This window comes from Xiphophorus maculatus, chromosome 14 (assembly GCF_002775205.1).
Source record: "Xiphophorus maculatus strain JP 163 A chromosome 14, X_maculatus-5.0-male, whole genome shotgun sequence".
Lineage (NCBI taxonomy): Eukaryota > Metazoa > Chordata > Actinopteri > Cyprinodontiformes > Poeciliidae > Xiphophorus > Xiphophorus maculatus.
Window position 1 is genome coordinate 27210600 of NC_036456.1, and position 25446 is coordinate 27236045.

General features: G+C 36.4%; 1 protein-coding gene across 3 annotated transcripts in view; it reads left to right on the forward strand.

Moving 5' to 3' along the window:
* The first annotated feature begins 9059 nt into the window (after positions 1 to 9059).
* Positions 9060 to 25446, forward strand: part of LOC102219596 (neuroligin-2-like) — a 291900-nt gene continuing 275513 nt past the window's right edge. For 2 of the 3 annotated variants that reach the window (XM_023346421.1, XM_023346423.1), the window contains exon 1: positions 9060 to 9867. The gene's annotated coding sequence lies outside the window, so the exon portion shown is untranslated. The remainder of the gene's footprint in view (positions 9868 to 25446) is intronic. The other variant, XM_023346422.1, reaches the window with a different exon arrangement.

Here is a 25446-nt window from a genome sequence, read left to right on the forward strand (position 1 = left end):
TTCTTAGACATTGTCGAAAAAAAAAAAAAAAGTTTGAAAAGTTCTAAATTTGCTAGAAAAAACTAGCAAGAATTTTGTTTTATTACTTTCTGCTTGAAAAAACTTGGAAATGCATAAAAAAATGTCCTGTGAAAAATAAAACTCAGAAATTCTCAGACCGATCTTAGACATTTGCTTGAAAAAACGTGGACACATTTCTAAGTTTGAAAAATTAAAAAATTTGCTAAAAAGAATGTAAGTTTGAGATTAATCTCAGGACAAATAAAACATTTTAATTGTTGAAGGCTCAGACATTACAAATGTATGTGGCTAGAATTAAAACAATAACTAAGAGTAATTTCAAAAATGGCGCCGGCTCAGCTGGCTGCCTGCAGACGCAGCTCCCGTCGTGTGCGTGTTAATCTGTGTATAAAAAATTCTTGTTGTAACTGCGAAATAATTTCCCTGCTGGGATGAATAAAGTAATTCTTAATAATTTAAAGGCTGATGGAGAAAAGTGCAGCTGTGTCATGAAAACGAGTCTCAATAATTGTGACGTCATGAGAACGACTCGTACCGATCAGTCGACTAGTGAAGAGCAAGAAGACTCGTTGTGAGTCAGACTGTTTGCTCTGAGGGAATGAAAGCCAGAGAGTTCCTCCATGAAGCATGGCGGCTGGAGAAGAAGAGAGAGGGGATACAGTTACTGGAAGACTGATTATCCCGGCACGCAGAGAGGCAGGTGGGCACGTAATCACCCGGCGGCGCAGGGAGGCCCGGATGAGTCCAATTAACAAAAACAACACGAGTGTCAAAAGCTAAGAGCGAACAATTAGAAGCTACCAAAGATCGTGATCCAACACTTTGGCTGAACCAACAATCTGGCGACGAGCGGCTGCAGGGTGGACGCTTGGTTTCAGGCTGGTCAGGGATATGAGGAAAATAATCAGTGAGCTCTAAATATTTACCTCCACGACTTCAACTTACATAAAAGTAAACGGTAGCTTTGCAAAAATATGCTCAAGTAAGAGTAAAAACAGTAACTGGTCACATCATATTTTTAAAATAATGTTTTAAAACTGAAAAAAATATAAAATTCACCTGCAAATTCTGCTTAAATTACTAATGTAAAATAGATTCAGGCAGAATGCAGCTGCAGCTTCATGTTCCTGCAGCAGCGACTATCTGGCCCTCGTTCGACTCTGAATCCGCGTTCGCACCTTTAAACCTCTGGATTTCCACCTCCCTCCTCTGCAACATTTCCCAAATTACTTTCAGCTTCACATTTTTTCCTTTTTTCTGTTTCCAGCTGTCAGTCAGATCAGTAGCCGGTCTCCTGTTGCGCTCTTTACCTCCTGGTGTCAAGGTCTGTCTCTTGCATCCCAGATTATCTCCAGCAGGTAAAGGAGGGGGATTATTTACTCAGACTGAGGAGGAGTCATAAACTTCAAAGCATGAAAGGGGAATTATTTTATCTAAAAGGGGCAATATCGTCGTCATATTCTGATATTTCTTTTCTTAGCACTTCAATGAAAAGGAGAGATTAAACGGTTGTCTCTCCCGCCTTTTTTAAAAGGCGTCATCTATGGAAGGAGCATCTATTTACGCCGACAGCTAACTATATGAGTAATAAAGAAACAAGATTAATTTACTAAATGGATCTGCAGTAAATATTAAGAAAAATAAATAAATAAAAGATGAAGTTGTAAAACCTGTGAAGTGGATGACTGTGCAGTCCAACATCAGCCCTTTGCCATAATTGGTATTTGAAATAATAAAACATGCATTTGAATTATTTCTGTTATTTAAGCTTTTGAAATGAATGCATTTTGATTTCTAAAAGAGGCAAACATACTGGAATCAAAGTCGAACAAACAACACAAAGCCCACCTACCTCTCTTTAATCTGAATCTTACACATAATCAAATGTTTCACGACATGGTGTTGCATAAGTTTACCATGCATCGAACTTTGTTTTCTTTATACTGCAGATATGAATAAAAGGAGGTCAGAGACCCACTGGTATTGTGGATCTACATAGCATGCTCTCATGTAATTTATGAAATTAGCCTAGTGAATATTACTCTAAACGTGCTGTGGTTACAGAAACCAGTAGAAATATTGCAAAGGATTTTCTACAGTTTTAGTTATTAGAAAAGTATAACAAAATTAGGTGAGTATTAAAACTTTTCAGGAGGTTGGTCAATGGTATAATTAGAATTTTGAAATATCTTGTAACTCCTGATGCTTTGAACATTTGCCACCAAGTGTTCAGTGTTTCAGGGTACAGCAGTGGCAATCTCCAAATAGCAAAAGTGAAGATACTGCTGTTGATTAGATGCGTTGGTACTGCAGTAATTAAAGTCTTTTCTTTGGAAACTACAAACTTCTTTGCATCTTTTACATTTTAGCTCTACCATTTTTCAAATTTGAAATTTATACTTTAATCTTTTTCCTCGTTGGATGGGAAATGTGGGAAACATCTCCAGGTATTTTGGAAACTGAGAATTGGCAGAAATTATGGCTCATAAGTCAAATTCATAATTTTTAGCTGTGATCCAGACAGTTTTATTGATGCTGCTGATTGGTGTCTTTTTTCACTAAATATACACTGTGAATATGAACTCAGCTGAACGGTTGATAATGGACCCGCACTGCAGGATTTTCCACAGGTATAAAGTTTGTTAAAAGAAAATAGATATTTAGAGTTAAAGAATATAGAAGAAAATGAATATTATTTTTCATTGTGTATTTGGGTTGATAGCAAAAGATGACAGAAGAAACTGCCCAATCTTCTGGCATTAGTGAAGTGAATTCAATGATGTCCCTGGAACCTTTGATAAATTTTAACATGGATTCTGAACCATTCAAGTTGCACTGGAGTTACTAAAGGCTCAACGTTTTTATATCTGAGGCAGAGTTCAACTCCAATGACCCCCCACTGGGCACGTTATCAGTCTCTGTGCCTGCTGGTCATTTTCAGTGGAAATAGTCTTCAGAAAATCAACTCTTCAAAACAGCAGGAGGCTGAATATTAAACCATTATGCACATTGATTTTGAAAAACATTAGAACATGAGCACTTTTCTCAAATCTTCATTGTAGTAACATTATGTAAGTTTTCTTAAATCCATGGAGACTCAACATTATGAGTTTCCATGGATTTAAGAAAACCCTGTCCACTTGTGGTTAGCTCAACTGGTCAGAGCGTGGTGCTAATAACGCCAAGGTCATGGGTTCAATCCCCACACTAGCCAATTATAATCTAAACTCTTCAGAAAATCATCACTTATGCTGCTATGTTTGGATGAAAGTGGAAGTTTTGACTGGTTTAAAAGTGGCTGTGTTCAAACCTGAAACATTTGCACCATTTCATTCCAATCTGGACTTTGAATAGGCCATTTTAACATAAAAATGCTTTGATCTAAATCATTCCTCTATAGCTGATATGCTAACCATATTTCAAAGTAACAAATCCACATCAATCTTCAGATGTTTGTTAAACTATTTGAAAACCAGGCATCAATTTCTTTCCACTTCAAAACGAAGCACCACTTCATGTTGGTCTGAATCATTAAATACCCCAAAAAAACACATTAAAATTTTTGTTTTGTTGATATAAAATGTGAAAAAGGTTCAATAGGAGTGAAATACTTCTACAGGGCACTTCATTGTTGACCTTATCTCTAGATAAAGACATCGTGCGGCTCTGTCATTTTCTCACAGAGGGAATATGTGCTTATTTATCCGCAACGATGTGTTTTCATCACCAGGACACTCTGTTGTTCAGCCCTGAATTGGATTGCAGGGAAGTAAATTAGGCAGAGAGAAAATGGGCTTTATGGGTTCTCTGTGTCCCTCAGACAGAAAGGTTAATGGCTTTATGAGAATGCAAAGGCTTATTATTGCAAGCACCTCCAAGCAAACAAATCATTTGACTGCTGTAACGCTGAATTTAGCTGTTATTTTATGAAACATTAAATGCCCAGGTGCATTTATGAGTGACGGTGGTTTTTAAGAGGTGTGTTTGTTTGAATCGACACAAAGAGGAACATAGAAATGAGAAAAGTTGAAAAAAAGATGAAAATATTTTTATTTTTTTATTTCTCGTTTAATCTTCATTCATCTGCTTTTGACACTGTAGATTATTATTCTATCAGTACTTTTGATCTGTAGTCAGGTTTAGCTCTTGAATGGTTTAATCTCTCAGTGGTGTACCACAGGGCTCAGCCTTTGGGACCTATTCTCTATTTTTTGTATCTTTTCCCCTTTTAGCAGATTTATGATATGTATTATAATTTCTATGTTGATGATTTTCAGATCTACTCTTTTAATTACATTTTTAAAATGTCACTGATCAATTACATGATTTAAAAAGATGAATTGAGTTGGATAAACTGTATTGAATTACCTGTTACCAATTGAAGCAATTCAAGTAACTTGGTTCAACTAGTTTCTTTTTTCAGTGTATAACAATAGTATTTCTGTTGTACAAACTGGAGGAATTATCAATTGATGTCACATGTTGCCCGCAGAAAGAAAGCAAGCTCATATTGTTCTAATTATTTAAATTATTCGCAATTGGAAACTTCCTTCACTTCTGTGTATTCAGCCTTAGTTGTTTACGTTTTGACTTACCCTCATTGCATCACAAGATGGAGTCACTACAGACAAACAGATACACTGCATTTATAGTAATCTGTGAATAATAATGTTTATTATTAAAATCTTTTGTGTGCACAGAATTAAATCAGAGTAGTTAATCTTTTTAGTGGTTTTGTTTTTGTTGTGTCAGTGACACTTTATAGTCGTCCTTCTCCATAAACTGCTGCAAAAAGTGACTGATAAGAGTGAAACTCTATTACTTCAGAGAACTGAATAAGAGATCAAACTTCTGAAATTTTGCTGTTCTTGAGTGCCATTCTTGTGAATTAATCAGCTAAGAAATATTTCTGAGTGTTGAACTTTGGTGTCAAAAGCAGAACTAGAGATGATTATTCATGCATTTATTTCATCTTCATGTCTTGATTGTTGTAAAAGCATGTTTTTTGTGTGAGTGAATAAGAAGAATCTTGACCTCCATTCAGATCAAAACGAGCTGAAAGGCTTTCAGCCAAAACACAAAAGACACAGCAAATTACTTCAAATTTAATTTCTCTACTTTCGCTGCTGCTACATTTTATCATTTATTTCACAATTTTAAATGGTTTAAAATGGTGGCCTCCAGATTGTGGAAGGTGTTGATTCTCTAAATACTTATTTATTCAGTGTAAATGTTTTTATGCGGCATAACGTTACATATCCTGTTATTCTTATCTTCTGTATTCTTTATTTTTGTTTTTATGGTTAATCACTTAGTAGTTTTAGACCTGTAAAAGGTGCTTCATAAATATAGTTTGCTTACTTACATCAAGGCTAATGTACCCAGAACATTAACCTTATTAAAATCTCAGCAAAATCTCAGCAACAATGGAAATATAGTTGGATGAAATGTGCCCACAGAACGCACAATGCAGCAAACGTAAAATATAAAAACTGGCATATGTGGACAAAGCAATTTTCTTGTAATAGTTTTTAAAATTACAGTAAAAACTGAGACTAAAATATTGAAATAGCTGATAAAATACAGCAGTGGTGGTATGTGGTAGGAGTTAATCTTCATGAAAGTAAAAAAGCATCATAAAAAAAATAACATGGCCATTAAAAAAAAAATTTCTTAATTTTGACAACTGCTATTTTTTCGAAAATTAAAATTATTATTATTAAAATTATGATTTTTTGGCATAATACATAGCAAATCAGCCTTTATAATATCTATATTTATTTAGGTTTCTGATGTTATGTAAGCTTTTGCTCTCCAGATAATGGAAAAACTGTCAGAAATACCATTAAAATAAAAAAGGAGATAAAAACATAAAACACAAACTTACATATAATATGGATTATATGAATGATTAATATTTTGTATAACTTTTACATTAATTCTTGATTCTAGTGTTAGTCTCCCGTATATAAAAGGAAAAAACAGCCACAAAAATGATAGAAATTCAAATATATTCAGGTGTAAAACAAACAAAATAAAAGAAGAAAATTCACTATAGTTTTCTACAAACTTTACTTCCATACTAAAATGTTCATGGTGCCACACTTGTATTTTCAGGGTTATTCTTTGTTTTTGGAGCTTTGGTGCTCCATACAATAAAATGACAGCATCAAACATAAACATAAAGTAGAGATGTGAGAAAAATCCAAACATTACTGTAATAATTACATTTTAATATAGTAAGATAATATCTGTGAATTTTGGCAGTTTCAGTCCTCCCTAAGATAGATAAATACTTGAATAAAAATGAATGGAAATTGCAAAGAAATCAGATAAATGAATCAAATCCAGTATTTAATGTAATTTAATTTAACAGAACATGTTACCTAAGAACATAAGAGCCTGGCGCAATGAGCAATGAATCAATTACTTGCATGATAAATTAAAACAAACTCAATCATTTCCATTTGCATAATTTAGTGTTTTTCTTTTTTTCTCTCTTTCTACCAAAAACTGGATGATAAAAGTCTTAAGTCTGGTGCTTTGGTCTCAAATATTCTTCTTTTTTGAAAGACAATTTTGTTTACAGAAACTTCACAATTCAGTTTAATTGTTGTTTGTGGTTTTATTTTATATATATCTATATCTATATATATAGATATATATCTTTAGTGTTTTAATTCTAAATATTGTGTCAATTTTCAACTTTCTACAGTTTTAAGTAATTTATTATAATTATGTCACTCTCAGTCCTCCATATGAACAAGTAAAAGAAGCGTTTACAAAACTCTAGAAGAAGAAAAACATCTCTAAACATTGCAACACATGTTCTCTGTGAAGCTGCAGGTTCCTGTCACCAAACGGGCTGTGTGTGTGTGTGTGTGTGTGCGTGTGTGTGTGCGTGTGTGCGTGTGTGTGTGCGCGTGTGTGCATGTGTGTGTGATGCATGTGTTTTTGCCCAGATTTTATCAGTGTTGTCCATCAGGGAAGGGCAGCTCAGGTGTGCTGGTAAATGAGTATATCTTGATGTGGGCTCAGCTGTCGGGCCCATTACCTCTGGTACCTGGACAGGGACTATCAAGAGCAGGACTTCATCACCTCCTGCACATGTTGACACACACACACAGGCCTCATCGCTGCTAACCTTGGCTAGATGGGAAGGATGATTTGTTGCCACCTTGTCGAAGATTCCCTCCTCTCTTTTTCTCCATCTCATCTTCCTTCCTCAGATGATTGAAGGAGCAACTTGTTTCCCAGATTTGGGAAAAGTAACAAATCAAATTAGCCTCCATTCGGCTGAGCTGACTGCAGATTTTGGCTCGTTTTGCCGGGTGAGACAGTTTTCCTGGCAGGCCTGAGCCCACTGACCGTGGATGCATGACTCTGCGGCGGGATAGTGACTGAGGCAGATGTTTGGCTGTGTTACGGCCTCAGTAATAAGACAGACATGTGGCCGTGCTGGATCCAGAGGAGCAGGTGTTGCCACCACGCTGCCATTACCATCTGTGCTGATGAGATCTGGGACTCAGGCATGATAGATGTTACAGCGTTATTATCCCTTAAAGGGGAGAAAAACATCAAACTAATAATTGTGCAAGCTGCTGAAGTCTGAGGCCCACTATAAAAATCTGGATATGTTAAAGAGTTACAGTTACGGGAGGCCATTATGTCTTCTTTTCTTCTCTTTCATGCATTGATACTATTCAATTAAAATGCTGGAAATTTTCTAAATCCTTGGGTTGGATGAAAACCGGTGCAAAGCCCAGGCACAGAATATTTAGACATTTAAACTGAAACTGACAGAAAAGTTTATATTTTTAACCAGTCGATGTACGCCCTCCCGTCTTATGCCGCCCTGGGCCGATGCCGACATCCTTTATATCAATAAGAGCTCCTAATATTTTAGAGATGCACTCAAAAAAATCTCCTAAATGCCAAACTAAATCACTGTGAACAATTTTTAATATTTATTTTTAACAAGTGCTGTAAAACTTTCATATTTTGAAAGGTTAACGTAGTTTTATCAGTAAATTCTGCTGCAGTCAGCCATTTGAGGACATTAATAATAAAGGTTTAATGTAGAAAATGTTTATTTATCTATTCTCAGTCCAAACTTTTGTCCTTAAGGCCAAAACCATCAAGTTGGAAGCATTTTTTTTTATTTTATTTTTTTTTAAATTAAATGCCAACATTTATGGGACGTTTATAATTTTACTTGCTGAAATCGTAAATAAGACATTCACGATTTTATTGAAGCAAACAAAATGGATAAGTAATTACAACCTACTTAGATTTATTAAGTTAATGTTACTCAATCAGGTAATTCAATGGAAACTAAAAAAAAATTTGAGTTTGCCTAAAAAAACAGTAAGCAGAACTAACTGGGTTTTTATAGTAGAATTAAGTTACTGTTTTTATAGCAACTTACTCAAAATGATCAACTTAGTGAAGTTGTGTGAATTTACAATGCACAGATTACACATACTAATATTTTAAGTTTTGAGAATTTCATTTTTTAAGGCAATGAGCTTGCATAAATGTTTTAACTCCACTTACAGTGTTTTACAGTGTAGTGGTAATCTCAAGGTAAAACAAAAAACTTGTTGAACTGCAGGGGCACATCTCCAATAAATACATAATGTTCCCAAGAAACAAACATTTAAAATGACATGTTCATTTTCTTTAATATAAGTCTTGAATTAAATTTAAAAAAAATCCTGAAATAAGTAAATATTGTGGAAAAACATTCATATTTAAATGTTTTATTCCATGGGAACATCTATTTATTTAATGAAACATTTATTAATTCAGTTTTAATAACACTATTTATTTATTTATTTTTATTAAATGGCTGTCCATAAAAATATTTATGTTATTTATTTAATGATGTTCAATGAGCCCATAAGTAGCTAAATGTACATACAAGACAACAAGCTTAGGAAATTTTTTTAAAAGAAAGAAAGTAAAAAAAAGAACGTGCGTGTTTTAAAACGTCCTCTGACGTCACGCTGATGCAGATGGATGCGCGTGGAGGAGAGGAAGGGAGGTATGGCGGAAGGAGACAAAATAATAAAACTAAAACCCTGCCGGCTGTACATTGTTTTCCCCTCCCAGCCCTCAGAGAGAAACCGAGGCGGCCGGTCTGCGCTGCTCGCCGTTAAAAACCCGCCGCGCGTCGGACGGGAAACGCGGCCGTATTGAGGTCAGAGGAAAGCGTTGCCAGGGTGACACCGCGGCGGCGGGAGCGCGCCGCTCGTTCGCGGGAGCCGGAGCGGTCGCGGCATCCTCAGCGACAGCAGAAGAAGCAGCAGCAGCAGCAGCAGCAGCAGCATCCTACAGCAACCGGAGCGCCGGGAAACTGATTGTCCGCCGGGATGAGCTCCGACAAGCCGACGCCTTCCGCCGGATCTCCGCTCTGAAGGGAAACTACCGTGGATTTACCGCCCGTGACTGAAAACAGGGAGCTACAGCCGCAGACAGGCAGCTGAGACCGCCGCTCAGCCCAGGTGATACTTCCCACAGAGGCAGGAATTATAAATATTACTATGACTAATCAGGAGTTTTGCCGCTAAATATGCTTCCTGATTAGTTTAAAGATAAATTCCACCGCGGATCCACTGAGGAGCGAGTCGATCTGTAGAGACCCTTTAATTTCTGTTTTTACCGTGGGGTCCCACCTGCAGCTGGATTGAGAAAGGAAGAGCAGCCTAGATGTTGCATTTTTAGTTTACCTCCAGTTTTTTAAAAAAATTATTATTATTTTGGATGAGGCACTTTTTTGGCTGTTTGACTTTTTTTTTTTTGGTGGAAAAGGAAGACCTGCAGCAGTGGCTCACAGATTAACAGGTAGGCTTACACTGACACCTGAATTTCTACATATTTTCACAAAAAATATATCGAGTTTTGGGCTGAAACTAGTCACTTAGAGGTTTGGGACTTGGAAGCAGCATGCAGGTGAGCTTTTCCCCATAAATTAGAGGAAAAAATGCATCTGCTGTACCTTTAATTAGGCTGAGCTCATCTGTGTGCCTTCCTGCATCGCTCATTCTTTGCAGAAATCATGGTGGTCTGCTGTAATTGTTTGCAAAAAGAAGCAAAAAACTATCCAGGGTAAACAGAGGAACATTTATAAGTGAACGGATGCACAAAAGCCTCCCTTCAACAGCTGAATCATTCCTCAACTTCATATGAGCGAAGCCTTCATTTGCTGTTTTTCACTCAGAGGAACCCTGCAGGAAACGCCACGCTCATGAGAACATGACACACAAATAAATGCACACACTGCAAGAAGAATGGGGCGCATTTATATGCTGCGGCTGCTGTTGTAGGGAGGAAGGTGGGGGGTGAGGGGGGAGCTGCGTTTGGATCTGCAGGGCCCTGCTGGATGGAGGAACGGAGCCGGAACAAGAAGAGCTCTGTTCCCGGCTCTGGAGCGGGCGTTTTGGCAGCCAGCGGAGGGGAGCAGCTCCTCTGGCTTTAATGAAGAGAGACGGAAAATTTTCAAAGCAGATGTCATTAGGGTCAACGTAGATAGACGGAAAAAAAGAGGAGTACATTTCTGCCAAAAAACTCTGGGATTTTAAGATTAATCTCGCAAATTTTCTGGAAAAAAAAAAAAGAAGTGGGAAATTTGTGAGCTTGAAAAGTCAAACATTTACTAGAAAATCTAAGAAATTTTAATATTAAAATTGTACATTTTTGAGTTTGAAAAATTAAGAATCTGTTTTAAAAAAAACAACCCAGAAATTTCTGAGGTTAATATAAAGAACTGGGAGAGAAGGGGAAATTTGTGAGCTTGAAAAGTCAGAAATCTACTAGAAGAAAATCTGAAATTTTTAGAAATTTTCTAGAAAAATTAAGATATTTATGAGTCTGAAATGTCAAAAATTTGGCTGAAAAAACAGACATTTTTAAATTAATCTCAGAAATGTTCTAGAAAAAATGTGGAAACGTGAGCTGGAAAAGTCAAAAATTTAATTGAAAATATTCAGAAATTTTCCAGAAGTAACTAAAAAATTTCCGAGCTTGAAGAGTTGAAAATTTGGTACAGTTTTTTTTTTTTTTTTTTTTAGATTAATTCCAGAAATTTTCTAGGAAAACAAAAATTTCTGAACTTGAAAAGTTAACAATTTGCTTGAAAAAATAAATTTAAATTTTTTTTTTCTGAAAAAACATGGACATATCTCAGTTTGAAAAGAGAAACAATTTTGAAAAAAAAGAAATTGTAAGATTGTGCTCAGAAATTTCAGAAAAAAATTAGAAATTTTTCACTGTTGAAACTCAGAATTTAAAAAAAATCTATACAATTTATGAGATTAGTTATTTTCTTTGAACGTTTGACTTTTCAAATCAGAAATTTCCACATTTTTTCTAGAAAATTTCTGAGATTAACCTCAAAATCTCAGATTTTACTAGTAAATTGTCTAATTTTCAAGCTCCTTGTTTAGTTTTTTTTTGCGAAAATTTCTGGGATTAATCTCAAAGTCTAAAGAAAAGTTTTAAGGAAATTTTTGAATTTTCAAGCACCAAAATGTTATTTTTCCCTAGAACATTTCTGAGATTATTCTTTAAATTTCTCTTTTTTCTAGCAAATGTTCAACTTTTCAATCTTAGAAATTTTATGTCTTTTAGAAAATGTCTGAGCTTAATCTCAAAATTTCAGACTTTTTTTTTCTAGCCAATTTTTGAGTTTTTAGGCTCAGAAATTTCCTTTCCTTTTTGAGCGTTTTGGCAGAAATGTTCTCCTTCTGTTCTGTATAAAGTGGTCCTGATTCTCGGTGGTGGTTCTTGAACTTCAGGGGTTTAGAGTCTCTCAGAGCCGCCCGTCCCTGTAGGTCTGGAAGCGGATATTGATGGAGGGGAATCTGAGGAGATTGCTGCCCTGCAGGCGGTTCACTAAGCAGCTAACAGATGCGTCGGGCGTCGTGAAACGACCGACCCAAACCGCCGTAAAAGGCCTGAATGTCACGTCTCCGCTGCTGCTCTCAGCTCCTCCGCCCCGTTTGTTTGCTGCAGACTTGCAGGTGACAGCTGGTTGGTCTGGAAGAGAAGCGGAGATCTGGAGGATTGTGACTGATGAGTGTTGGAGAAATTAAATTCTTGTTTGGATGAATTAGCGAGGCTGAGAGCGGATCCTCAGGGAGGGGCTGCTTTTCATTTCTTCCGCCTGGCAGGAGAAACTAACCGGGAAATGTTTGCTGGCACCCCTGGAAACAATGTAAAATGGATATGTAGCTTAATTTCACACTGAAAAATTAAGTTAGGTCCAACTTTAAATGGGCCCACAGCACCACAGATCCTCCACCGTACATAACTGTTGCGATAAGCTGCTTTTTCATGAATTTATTCCTCAATCTTAGATCTGACAATAGGAAATGGTTCCAGTTAAAATCTCACATTTTATTGAACTAACTGGCTCCCAAACAAGTGGTTGGCAAATGGTGTCTAAATCAATTCAATTCAATTCAATTCAATTTAATTCAATTCAATTTAATTCAATTCAATTCAATAACACTCCATTTACTAAGTGGGTGACTTCTAAAGTCAATTGAGACAGTGAATTTTATTTAAGGGCATCGTTTCAATTCTATTAAATTCCCTAAGGGAATTGAAATGCTGTCATAAGTCTTATTTTTTAAGTATTTTCAGAGTTGTTGTGATTCGCAGTAGCAGTCAGTCTGCAAACAATTCCCAAGAGGCCTCTGACTGAAGACTTTAGCATGTGACAACAACAGAAACGATATTCCCCAGTAAAACGTGATGAATGACACCATCAATTGTTGGAAAGCACTGCTAAACCACCTCATTTGCTTTTGCTGCTTCTTTGTAAATCTCTACGTTTGGTTAGAAACTCGGGCAGAGAGATGCTGGAGTAGGGGATATGGTTCTCTCCCATTATAATCGATTGAGAAGATCTCTGAGGTTTGGAGTCGTAGTTCAGGGATTATTTAGTCTGCTGCTCCCAGTTGTTAAAACAATCACATTGTTTCCGTGGGTACGCATTGTAGCAGATCATAACAGATGTCCGAAAGCCAAAAACCCAAAAAGTAGAAGCAAAAATCCCCAGTACAAAGCTTCAGTTGTGTTTGTTCTGGATTAATTGTCCCATCAATCAGTGGTTTTGCCAAATGTATATTTTTCCTGTTACATGCAATTAATGACATTAAATGTTGGATTTCCTCCTAAGATGTTTTCTTGAATACTGAGTAATTGTGGCTGATTGAAAAATCTGTGATTCCCATGAACTGCGCAGCTACATGGAAATGTATTTTTCTACGAAGTGAAAAAAAGATTGTTCGCCAATTCATGTAGAACAAGTTATTTCAGAATAATTCAGAGTGAGTGCACTTGTATTAAAGTAAACACTCTGCAGAAAAATGCTTTCACTTGTAGGCCAACACCTCTTTCAGCGCCGCGCTCCATCACTGAGAGCTATTTGCATAAAACCCTCTGGAAGGTGAAGCATCGCAGAGCAACCGCGGGTCTCTTAGTGTGAATGCAAAGAGGAAAAACACGGCTAATCTTTAGCTAGCGCTGGCAGAGAGTTTGGGTCCAACTAGCAACGGGAGACAGGAAGTAAACAAAGTCTTGAGAGGTCCAACTTGTTTTATGACATCTGTAGGAGTTGGTTTTCCTTTTGTGGCTGCAGAGTATTTTAATTTCTCCAGTTATTACAAATGCTGATTTGTTTCAGCCTGCAGTCTGTTTTGCTTTATTCTGATACTCCATCACAGAGCAGCGCAGCATTGTGAGTTTATAAAAAATCATTTTATTAAAAAAGCTTTCATGTTTAGATCAATGTTTTTTTTAATCAACATTATTGAAGTAAAAGCATTAGTACGGAAGAGGATTAGGACCAAAAGTACTCTCACTTTAATTTAGAAATCCTGACATTAAACTCAGAATTCTAACTTCAATCTCAAAATTTTAACTTGTTTTCACACAATTTTGAATAAAAATTTAAAATTCTGACTGTTTGTAGACAATTTAAACTTTAATCTTTAAATTAAAAATTTTCTCAAAAATCACTTTAATCTCAAAATTCTGACTTTGATCTCATTATTCAGATTTTAGTCTCAAAATTTTGATTTTTCTCAAAAAATTAACTTAAAACTCAAAATTCTGACATTAATCTCAAAGTTCAGACTTTAATGTCATGATTTAGATTTTTTTTCTCATAATTTTCAGTTCAATCTCAAATTTCTGACTTTATTGTAATAATTCCGTTTTTTCTCACAATTTTTACTTTAATCTCACAATTCTGAGTATAATCTCATAGATTAGACTTTTTTTTCTCAGATTCAGAATTGTTTAAATTATGTATGCACTATCAGGCACATCTGGTATTAAAATTCAAAGTTACCAGGTAAATTTGAGACAGATTTTCAGTTTAGATCAAATGCAGATTTACAAATCCTCTATCAAGAAATAAACGGTTGTGTGATTGTCTTCTTATACTTACAACACAATTGACATAAACCTAAGAATGTTTGGTTACTTATCTGGATTTTGACATAGGTTGACACAGAAGTAGAAATCTGAATTCAGTCAGAATTTTATATAACCTTTTTTGTTGGCTCCAATTGTCTTCCGTACACTAGCAAAGATTTATGGAATCAGCAAAAGTCTACAATCGCCTCAGATGACTTTTGGTTTTCCTGACAAGATCTAATGGTTTAAAGGTGAGACGGAAACACGTTTGGTGAATAAATTTTGATGTAGAAAACTTTTCCAGTCCAAACCTTGGAGGGAACGACTCTCTCCATTTTTCTAAGTGGCGTTGTTCATGTTAGTTTGCAACCTCTACTTCCTGTTTCCAGCCATACGTAACGTCAGCATCTGATAAAATTACGCTTTGTGTAGCCCGGGTGATTCACTCCAAACACACATAACTCCCTTTTTCATTTTTTTCTCCTTTTTTAGCAAACTTTTTTCAAAGTTTGCTCAAAATTCACATGAAAATTGGATGGGAATATACAGTAGATCGTCAATGCATTTTATTTAGCAAAAACCAGGCATATTTCCCCCTCCTTTTTTTTTTAGCAAAATAAGTTTAACTCAGTCTGACTGGATGGAACACATCTATTACTCCCACAAAGTTTTTGTTGGATTTATGTCTAGACTTTGACTAGGCCGTTGATCTAAACCATTGAAGCTCTGGCTAGCTTTGTTTAGAGTTGTCCTTCTGGAAGCTTTTCTTCATGCATGGCCATCTTCATCTGCCATCCTACTTTGAATCCTCACAGCATGATGCAGCCGCTGCCATGTTTCACTACTGTTTCCTACCAATTTTGCGTGCAGGATTTTCTTCCCTCTCCTGGATTTTGAGTTTGTCCGTGTTTGCTTCGTTCTCAGCGATCTGAAGCAGAGTTTAACCGTGATTTGCATTTCCTAGACCATTCAGTTCGACTCCTTCCTTGCGTTTGATTCTGATGTGTTCATTTGCTTCTGGTCTCCATCTGTTTGTGGCAGACTCATTCACTAGGTGCAAAGTGAACCTGGCCGTTTCCGTCCATTCTTGGAGCAAACGAACACTCCTTTGTTGTGCTGTTTCTATAGCAGCGCCTTTTAGGAAGAAGAGTTCTCGTACAGATTTCAAATCAGAATTTCAGTTTTGTTTCATTTGGTCTGTGTGTGTGTGTGTGTGTGTGTGTGATCTGCCATGTGACAACATGTATAAAGCCTGCAAAGAAATTAAAAAAATTATCTGATATCTGTACATCGGTTGACTGCAGTGCTGCAGCGTTTCTTACTCAACACGAATATCTTCATGACTTCCTTTGCACAATCACTTTTCTCAACATGAGAGAAACCATCTGTGGTGGGATTGTTTTGTTGATGTGATATTGGTAATGTTGGCTTCTGGTCACATATACATGCTGTCAACAGTCACTATGTGGTTATGTCACTAATTTCTGTTGCTCTTTTTGATAAAACTGAGACGGCTCTTCTTTCTTATAAGGAGAGTCGTTCCTTTACCTTCTCTCAAGTTTTCCAATAGTTCGTTCATACCAGCCCTGTTTAATCCGGTTTAATCTCCTAAATCCTTTGTCTAGATAGTTTGGTTAGTTTGTAAAGGTATGAACGCAGAATGGACCAAACAAAGCAAAGACTCGTCTGCCTAAAAACCTCGCTCTCAGTTCGGTTGAAGTGAACTCTGATGCGGTGTAAAAGCATATGTGAACACCAAGCGGACTGGAGACCGCTCCAAAAGCAGGAAGTGGACTACATCGCAGGGCATTCTGGGTAAAGACAACCAATTACTACTCATCAAGATAACAAATTTGGTGGATGATAAATTGTCCCACAAGTTATTGCAATAAACAATATTTTTGATTTTAGACCAATTTTAAGTAATATAATGGTAATGGTATAACTATGCAATTACACCCTCTCGGAGATCAATAATCTTTCATTTCTGATAAACATTTTTCTCTGGAACCGAGAGACGTTTAAAATACCCAAAGTAAATAAACAAAGCAATAAATAAAAGAATATTGAAGTCTCTGTAAGCCTTTTATCATCCAGTCTTTAGACAAAAGAGAGACACAAGAAAAATAATCAATTATGCAATTGAAAATTCTCAACCTTGTTTTAATTTATTATGCGATTAACTAATTTATTGTGACAGGGTTACAAAAAAGAAATCCTACAACTGCTAAAATTTTTTTTTTTTTTACCCCTCCAGGGGGTCTTTTTGTGGGCTCTAGAGTCCCTTTTTACAAAGTAGGCTGACAGGAAAGGGGGAAGGAGAGGGGGGGAAGACATGCGGTAAATGTCGCCGGGTCCGGGAGTCGAACCCACGACAGCCGCGTCGAGGACTTGAGGCCTCCAAATGTGGGTTGCGCTAACCACTACGCCACCACGGCACACCCACAACTGCTAAAATTTGATGCTAATCCATTTTTGCTTACATTTTGTAAAGAAGGAAGTTGGGCTCAGTGTCTTTTTCAGAGGTTTTTGTGTTGTTTTCTTCAGTATTTCCTGGTGCAGCGCCGCCACAGGCAAGGAGGGGAACAGGTTTTTTAAAGGGTTTGGTTTGTTTGACACAGTGGAGTGTGAAAGAGAAACACACCAGCTGAAAACGCAACAAATGATTTAACTTTGGTCCCCAATCGAACTGATTCTACTAGCAAAAAAGTAAAAACACAAATTTTTTAATTTTTCTTCCACTCGATTATTATGCAAAACGTTGCGACAGTTTGTGACATAAAATCTCAATAAAACCAATTGGGTTTGTATTTGACGAAACCTAAATAGGCAACATAAAAGTCAAAGCAGAGACGTATAAATCACCCAGATCACTGCGATGTTGACAGTGCAGGTGGGTTACAGCTCAGCTGCTCCTCCTCATGTATACAGACAAAGCTTCCAGAGATTAAAATCGTTATTTGTTCAAAAGATATAAATAAATCTGCAGGACTACAATGGGATTTGATGAGTCCTGAACAGAGAGCACGGAAACAGATTTAGCTGAATCAGCCGTGGTTGGAAATAGCAGCAGCCCGGATTAAATACATCCTGCTCTCTTGCCAATCAGATTGACGTAACGCACAGAATCCGTGTTGCTCTGAGCTTTGCAGCTCATCCCTCTGGCCAGCTGGGTGACTTCCCTCCATTTCTATTTTTTTATTTGAACGTCCACCAGAACTCTACCTGTATCAATCATGTTGGTGGCTTTTTTTATGAAAGTCTTCATGGAGGTAGCAAATGAGCTCTGGTATTGACAGCGTCTCAAGGTCAGTGATATATCTTAAAAGTAAAATCTCCAATTCTTTTTTCGCGCCAATCCAATTTTAATTGATTTTTCCCTTGCTTTCTTTTCTAGAAATGAAATCGCAAACAACAATTTCATTTGCAGTTTCATCATACAACTTCTTTGAGCTGTATAATGACGTATTAGCGACATGCTCCAAGAGTTTTTGTTTACTTACGAGGATATAGTCATAATATTAGCAGAGTATGGTTGCAATTTTACCAGAAAAACATCTTAAAATTATTTTAAAAAGTAGTTTTAATGAGAAAACAGCTTTGATAAAATTATCAAGATCTCATATGTGCATGTTTTTTTCTTCGAAACGCAGTAGTTGCTCCGTCAGTTCAATACAAGTGAGTTTTAGGATTATATTAATTTTGAGGATAAAGGCCCAATATTATGAGAATATAGTCGTAATGTGACTTTACTTTTTTCAATAAATTCAACTCAGAAAATGTTCTAAAGTTAAAAAAATGTTAGATTTTTCAAACCCTTTGGTTTTTCAAAAAAAAAAAATTCTGACAATCTGAAATGTAGCAAATTTCTGACTTTTTAAACTCATACATTTCCAAGTTTGTTCTGAAAAAATTATATGGTTAACCTAATATAAAATAAAACACTTCTGCTTTATTTTCTAGCAAATTTCTGACTTTTTAGACTTCCCCAATTTCCATTTTTTCGGGACATTTTTTGAAATTAATCAAAAAACATTTAGACATTTCTATAGTAAATTTTGGACTTTTTAAATTCATAAATTTATAAAGTTTTTTCTGGAAAATTTATGTCATTAATCTCAACATCTCTGGGTTTTGTCTAGCAAATATTTGACTTTTTAGTCACAAATATTTCCAAGATTTTTCTAGAAAATTGCTGAGCTTAATCTCAAATGTTTTTGGACAAAAATGTACTCCTCCATTTTTTCCTGTCTGCAATGGCCCTGGTACACTGCTGTACAAATTTAACTGCAAACCTTTTGCACTGAAAACAAGCTCTGAGGTTGTATAAAGACATGGGTCAGAAAGCAATGCTGTTGAGGGTAAAAAAAGAAAAAAAACATAGAAAGCGAAGAAGGCGAGATGCAATGAAAAACTATATATATTCAGCAGGGAGAATAAGATTAGAAGTGCCACAGCATTACCATACTACAATCTCTATTTTGCAGCGCTAACACCCACTATATGCTACCTCTTCCCTGTTGTTGCTCCTGCATTAGTATGGGCTGTCGCGCCGCCACATATATTAGTGTGAGCTGTCAGCTGAAACCCCTAACAACCAGCCAGAGAGGGACCAGCTGAATGGTAATGCAGACACAGATAGCAGCAGCGGCAGCGTTGGCTGGAGTGTCATCTCTGCGGTTGGTTATAAAACACACATGCTCCTTTTTTTCCGTCACTCGGATGTAACGAGGCTCTGCGGCGCCGGCTCCGCCGCTGCACACTTGATGCCCATCTGTTGACACACTACTTTGTACTATCCGACGCATTAAAGGCGTGCCTCTGTTATAAATCACATTATTTACACTCCCACTAACAGCCGGTAAAGACAGAAAATGTAGGATAAATAATTTTTGCTCCATAGTTTGGCCGCCCGCTCTAGCGCAGCGCCCAAAAGTCTTTTGACATAAGCTGATTTGATCACAAACTTTACTTAGAAACACAAATGTCGCCATTTGAAACTAATTTAATCTAACTCACATCTTCAAACCAGACAACCTTAATATTTTGGATCCACACTACAAAAACACAAAATCTTACCAAGTATTTTTGGTCTGCTTTCTAGTACAAATATCTCAAATAAGACAAAACAAACTTACAAGTAACTTTTCAGCAAAATATGGGATCTTGTTTTCAGTAAATAAGTCCTTAATGTTCATTTTAAAAAAAGTACTGGTACCACTGGCAGATTATTTCACTTGTAACATGGGAAAAATGTCTTGCTAAAACTGCTAAAAATAGTTTTTCACCAATATTAATAAAATATTGACTTAAAACCAGCTCCTGCTTTTTTAAAGAGTTACTTTTAAGATTGTTTTGTCTTATTTCTAGTGTAATAAAATATCACTTGGTAAGATTTTGTGTTTTTGAAGTGTACGTTTACAGTTTTGGAAACAAAAAATAGTCAGTTATAAATGATTTTAGAGTCTTAAGTATTAATTTATTTTAGCCCCCACAAATAATTAACAATTTTTTTTTCCATTGAATTTTCTAATAACTTTTAGTTGAAAGACTGTAATTTTAATGTATAGTCATATTTAATAAATTAGAATATGAAGTCAATTTGTTTGATTAAACATACCTTTTAAAAATTGCTGTTTTTATTGGTACGATGTAATATTCTAATTTTAAATGTCATGTTTTTAGTAGAAAATCATCATAATTCACAAAATTAAAGAGTTTCAACATTTATATGTGTAAAAAATCTATGTATGTGTTAAATGGGTCTGTATATTAAGGGTTATACAATGAAATCACATAAATGTACCATTGTTTTTACAGTAAAAACCAGAATAACTTCAAACTAACCTGTTTATTTAGTTTACAGTTGTTCAGAGGCACCAACCATCAGGTTTTTTTTCGTTTTCTGTCACTGAATGTCTGACTTTTAGTCTTGTTTTGGGGGATTTTTATTCTTTAAATAAACAGGGCATTTATTTGCTGTCAGGCTGCAGCTCAGGCTTTGTTAAGCTGCCGGGCGTCGGCTGTTCTGATGGCAGGATGCTAATGAAAAAACATAAAGACCGCTTCACACAGTGAATTAGGATGTCTCCTGGCTGACAGGCTCTCGCTTCATTCTTGTCTTTTTTAGGTGTGTGTGTGTGTGTGTTTGCTGTGCGTATGAAGGAAAGCGAAGTCCTGACAGTGATGAATGAGTCCAAAAATTTCGGCGCTACACTCCGGTGCCTGATGATGCGGAGCGGACGATGATTGCTGCCGTTATTGTCGGGATCAGCGAAGTAAACTCCTCTCCGGCGGCGCTACGCTCTCACATGACGATGGCAGACGGTGGCTCAAAGCAAACCGCTGGAAAACTTTTCCCACTAAGGAAGCGTTCCCACAAAGACGCGCTTTCATTTTGTTTGTCTTAATATTTAAAGACACAGCATGTGTGACCTCAGTCATTCACAAAACAGCAACCCGTTCATTAATGGTCTCTCAAGGCTGAAGCAGCTTCTGTGCCGATGAACAGCAGCAGGAGAGTTTGAAATAAAGATTTGTGATTAGATTTTAGCACCAGCACCGTTTAATCTGCCACTTTAATAAAACTCTAGTTCATTTGCTTGGAAAGTCCGGTTTGTTTGCAGAGGTGTGAGCGTGTTTTCGACCAAAAAAGTGAACTCTGGTCCACCTAAAAACCTCGATCTCAGTTCATTTGAAGTGAACTTTGGAGTGAATGCCAAGCGGACCAGAAAGCAGGAAGTGAACTACAGCGCAAGGCATTCTGGGTAAATATAACCAAAACAAACAAACAAATCTAGCGCTAGCGGGAAAAATTATTGGTGGTCTATTTTGAAGGCAAAACAGGAATCCTACAACTGCTAAAATCTGAAGCTACTCCATTTTTATTTACATTTTGTGAAGAAAGAAGTTGAGATCAGTGTCTTCTTCAGAGGTTTCCGTGCCGTTTCCTCCAGTGGTTCTTGGTGCAGCGTCCCCACAGGTGAGGAGGGGAACACGTTTTTTAAAAGGTTAGGTTCATTTTATTCGGCAGCAGCTGAAAATGTTACAAATGTTGCAATTTTGGTCCCTAATCAAACAGATTTGAACAGACTATCAGGTGTTAATACACACTTAGTCCCACCAAATTAGTTTGAGTTCATTTGTCAAGTTAAAGTACTTTGGGAATGACTTTCCTTCCCTTTTTAGGTGTAACTATAGCTAAAAGAGATAAAGGTTTTACTAAACATCCTACACAAGTATGTCATAAAGTTGTGTTACAATCACAACCTTGATTTAGGTTTCCTTTTGAACTTAATATGAAAGCCAACACTAAGTAATGCATAATTTTGAGTTGGAAAATAAGCTTTACATTGTTTTTGTGGCAGGAATTGTGTATTTGTATTGCCCTTTTAATTTAATTCTCTTAAATAAGCCAAATCTATAAATAACTATTACTTTTATTTTAAAAAGACAATTGTTCAACGTAATTCAGTTTCATTTCAAGCTACTTTCCAAGTAACTGAAGCTTAAGAAGCAAACAAAACAAATACAAGCAAAAACAGTCAGGACAAAAAGTAAATATTAATATATTAAATTAAGATTAATTTGCTAATTAAATTAAGCTGTTTAGAGGAATGGAAAAAGATGCGTGAGGCGAGTAGAAAGTGATTTTAAGTGTTTAATTAGAGAGTCTAAAATACACAAACATTTTTAGTTGTATTGTGAAATCCCCCAAAAATTAACATTTTTGCAGGATTTGTCCTTGATAATCGAATCTGTTCACCTCAAACATCCAGTTAGAATTTAAAGAGTGGAAAAGATCAGAGTTTGAGTCTAACAGGGTCTTTCCACTTCAATTAGCCTTAGTTAGAGTTTAACCTTCACACATGCTCGGCGCTTTAACGCTTAATGAGTGATGTTTTGCTTCTGAGGGATGTACATCAGCGTGGGAAGTTTTCAGACATCTGAGCGAGCCGGGTTGTTGCTGCCAAGACCTTGGAAGACGGTAACGAGATTCCCATGGTGCCAAAACGAAACGGTCTCTTTCCATTAGAGTTTTACCTCCAGAGACGTGAAAACACTGGATGTGGGGAAACGGAGCAAGTCAGCAGAACTTTAATTCTTTTTTTTTTTACTTTCCCTTTAACTTCTAGACATTATTTCAGTTGGGAAAGTGATTTACGGACGAGGAGACAGAGGAAGGCTGGGCGGTGTCAGCGGGTTTAGCTGGTTCTACTGTTTGACTCACTTTTAAGGGTGTTTATTTTCCAACAATTGAAAAAGTCAAATAATTTACACAAGATATCAGAAGTTGGGCTAGAGATTTTTAATAGGGCTGATTTTACCTGCGTTTAATATAAAAACATTTAATTTGTTTTGATTTGTCTCTAATTTTATGATTAAAAAGGTGGTAACTCCTGGATTAAATAAAATCTGCCTGGGCAGATAAATGTTTGAGATGAACATGAGAGAAGTTTTAATTGTAAAAACCTACAGAAACTGTACAATGAGAACAAAATAAAGAGTAAAAGGAGGAAAATGCCACTGAATGCAGGCGAGTTAATCAAGAAACTACAGAGCTGTGGAGGAGAGCGAACAGGCAGGTTGATGGAAGGTGAATAATAAACACAAAGAAACTGCAAACCAACACGGAAAGACTAAACCTGACCTAAGAAAACCGAATACAAATGCAAGAACACAAGAATAAACAAAGAAACTAAACATAAAGGAAAGAACTTGTATGGCAAGACCTTTCTAGCAATAATTATCCAAATATGGCAAGACCTAAAGGAAATATTCAAAACAAAAGCACAATAATGAAAGTCAGCAGGCAAACTTCTGATAATATGCTAATATTAATTTTTTGTTTAACGCTTTAGTGTTTTGCTAATTTTGAAAATGTTTAGCGTACTTAGCTTCCCATAGATTAAAAATGCTAAAGTGCTAATTTACTTCACTGGTTTGTAAACGTTCAGTAGAATAAAGTCGACATCTATATGGACGTTTTGGTCTATGTTTTAGATATCATCTTTTCCATATTATATCTTTCTTTATTTTATAACTTGTAATATGGAAAACATATATTGTTGCACTGGCAGATTATTTCACTTATATATGATATTTTTTATTGATGTTAAGGAATTATTTACTTAAAACACGCTTCTCTAGTTTGCTGAATTATATTTGAATTTAGTTTTGTCTTATTTCAGGTGTTCTGAGGTATTTGCACTAGAAATTAGACCAAAATACTTGATAAGAGTTTGTTTTTTTGCAGTGCATGTGGAGCTCCTCAAAGCTTCTGACCACAAATCTTAATTTTCACAATAATGCTTCAATTCTTTTAGGTTTCTCCTCTCTTTTATTTCCACTTCCAACCCTCCAGGATCCAACCTCGCCTGAACATTTTTCAAAATTTCCGTCGACTCAGCTCCTTGTAGATTTGTAACAGGATTGCGCTGGCATGAAGCCAGCCGATCGGGGACTCGGGTTCAGGTCCGTGTACAACCCCTCAATTCATTACACTGGCATAGTTCGACCTTTTCATGGCAGGGCCCTTGTGTCCGTGAACGTTTCCCCCCTTCCTTCCGCCTCGCTTTTTCCCTCCTTTGCTCGCCGTCTGACCTGTTCTTCAGAGCAAAGTGCCAGGCGATTTACCCGGAGATTTGTCCAATTAGGAGGAGCTCTGAGATCATTATGGAGAAAGGCCTCTTATGCTCGTCTCTTGACTCTCTTTCCTGTTTACGGCTCTTGTATTCCTTCAGTAAGTACCGGCCTTCTGTCATTCTTCACTTTAACCTCTTTTTGGTCCACATTTTCTCTGCTTTGCCTTCTGCTCCTTTCCTGCCCCAACGACGCAGACATACAGCTGTACAATATTTCATATAGTAACTAGTTAAATCTACTCAATTACATTAAACTTTTTTGTACTTTTAGGAGTATCTTTTTTCTACTTTTTACTTTTACTTGAGTAATTTTATTATGAAGTAATTCTACTCTTACTTTTCTTTCTGGATTTTCTATCCACTGAATAAAAAACAAACATGTTTTAACCAAAAGATTCACCAGACCCAGAAACACACCTGCAGTTTTTGTTATAGTTTCATAAGTTTTTTATTGAAAGAAACTGATTTTGAAAAAATATTTTTGCCTTACTTTGTTTTTTTTGTTACTTATATGAATTGTTGTCATTTTGGTGCTTACAATATGGAGGTGTGCCATGGGTCCAGTGTGTTTGAAGCGTTTGGCGCGTCAGGGGCGTCCAACATGTCTGACAAATAGGCCAGGAAGAACGATTGTGACGCATCTGACGCCTCCATATAGACTTTGAATGTAAACGAGACGTACGAAACGCGTTTGGTGTGAACGCACCATTATTTCGCACCAGCTGAAATGTAACAAATGTTGCAATTTTGGTCCACAATCGAACCGAATCTACTAGACTAGAATTTACTCTAAAATTAATCACAGATTATGATTTAAGTAAAAATCATAAAATGGCTGTGGGATGTAACTACTCTTTCACACAAGAGCACATCTGCTTGTGTAACGTTTATTTTGGCTTTCATCCTTTGAAAGCCACATTTTATTTTTACTTGAATTAAAATGTAATGTAATCTAAAACATTCAAGTGTAACCAAAAAGCAGAAAAAGGAGAAATCTGTAAGTGGGTAAATCGTTTGTACAAATTCGGGTTTTGTTTATAATAGTTTAATCAATCTAACTATTAACTGGCTCTAATATCTGTCTTGTCCACAGTAATGTAAATATGTTCTTCACATTACAACCAATCCTGTTTGTGTGACAGACCAAAGTTTCACTCGGAGCTGGATTTGCTTGCTTGGTTTTGGTGCTTTCTGTTTCTCTGGGCTCTCCATCAACACATCTACCACAGGTCATTTGGGAGGGAAACTGGCCAGGCACTTCATCAAACCTTTTCTGCCCGCGTGTCGAAGGTCTCAGAAGAACTGTGTGGACCTTGTTGTCTCTCCAGAGTCCTACAGCCGCTAATTGTGG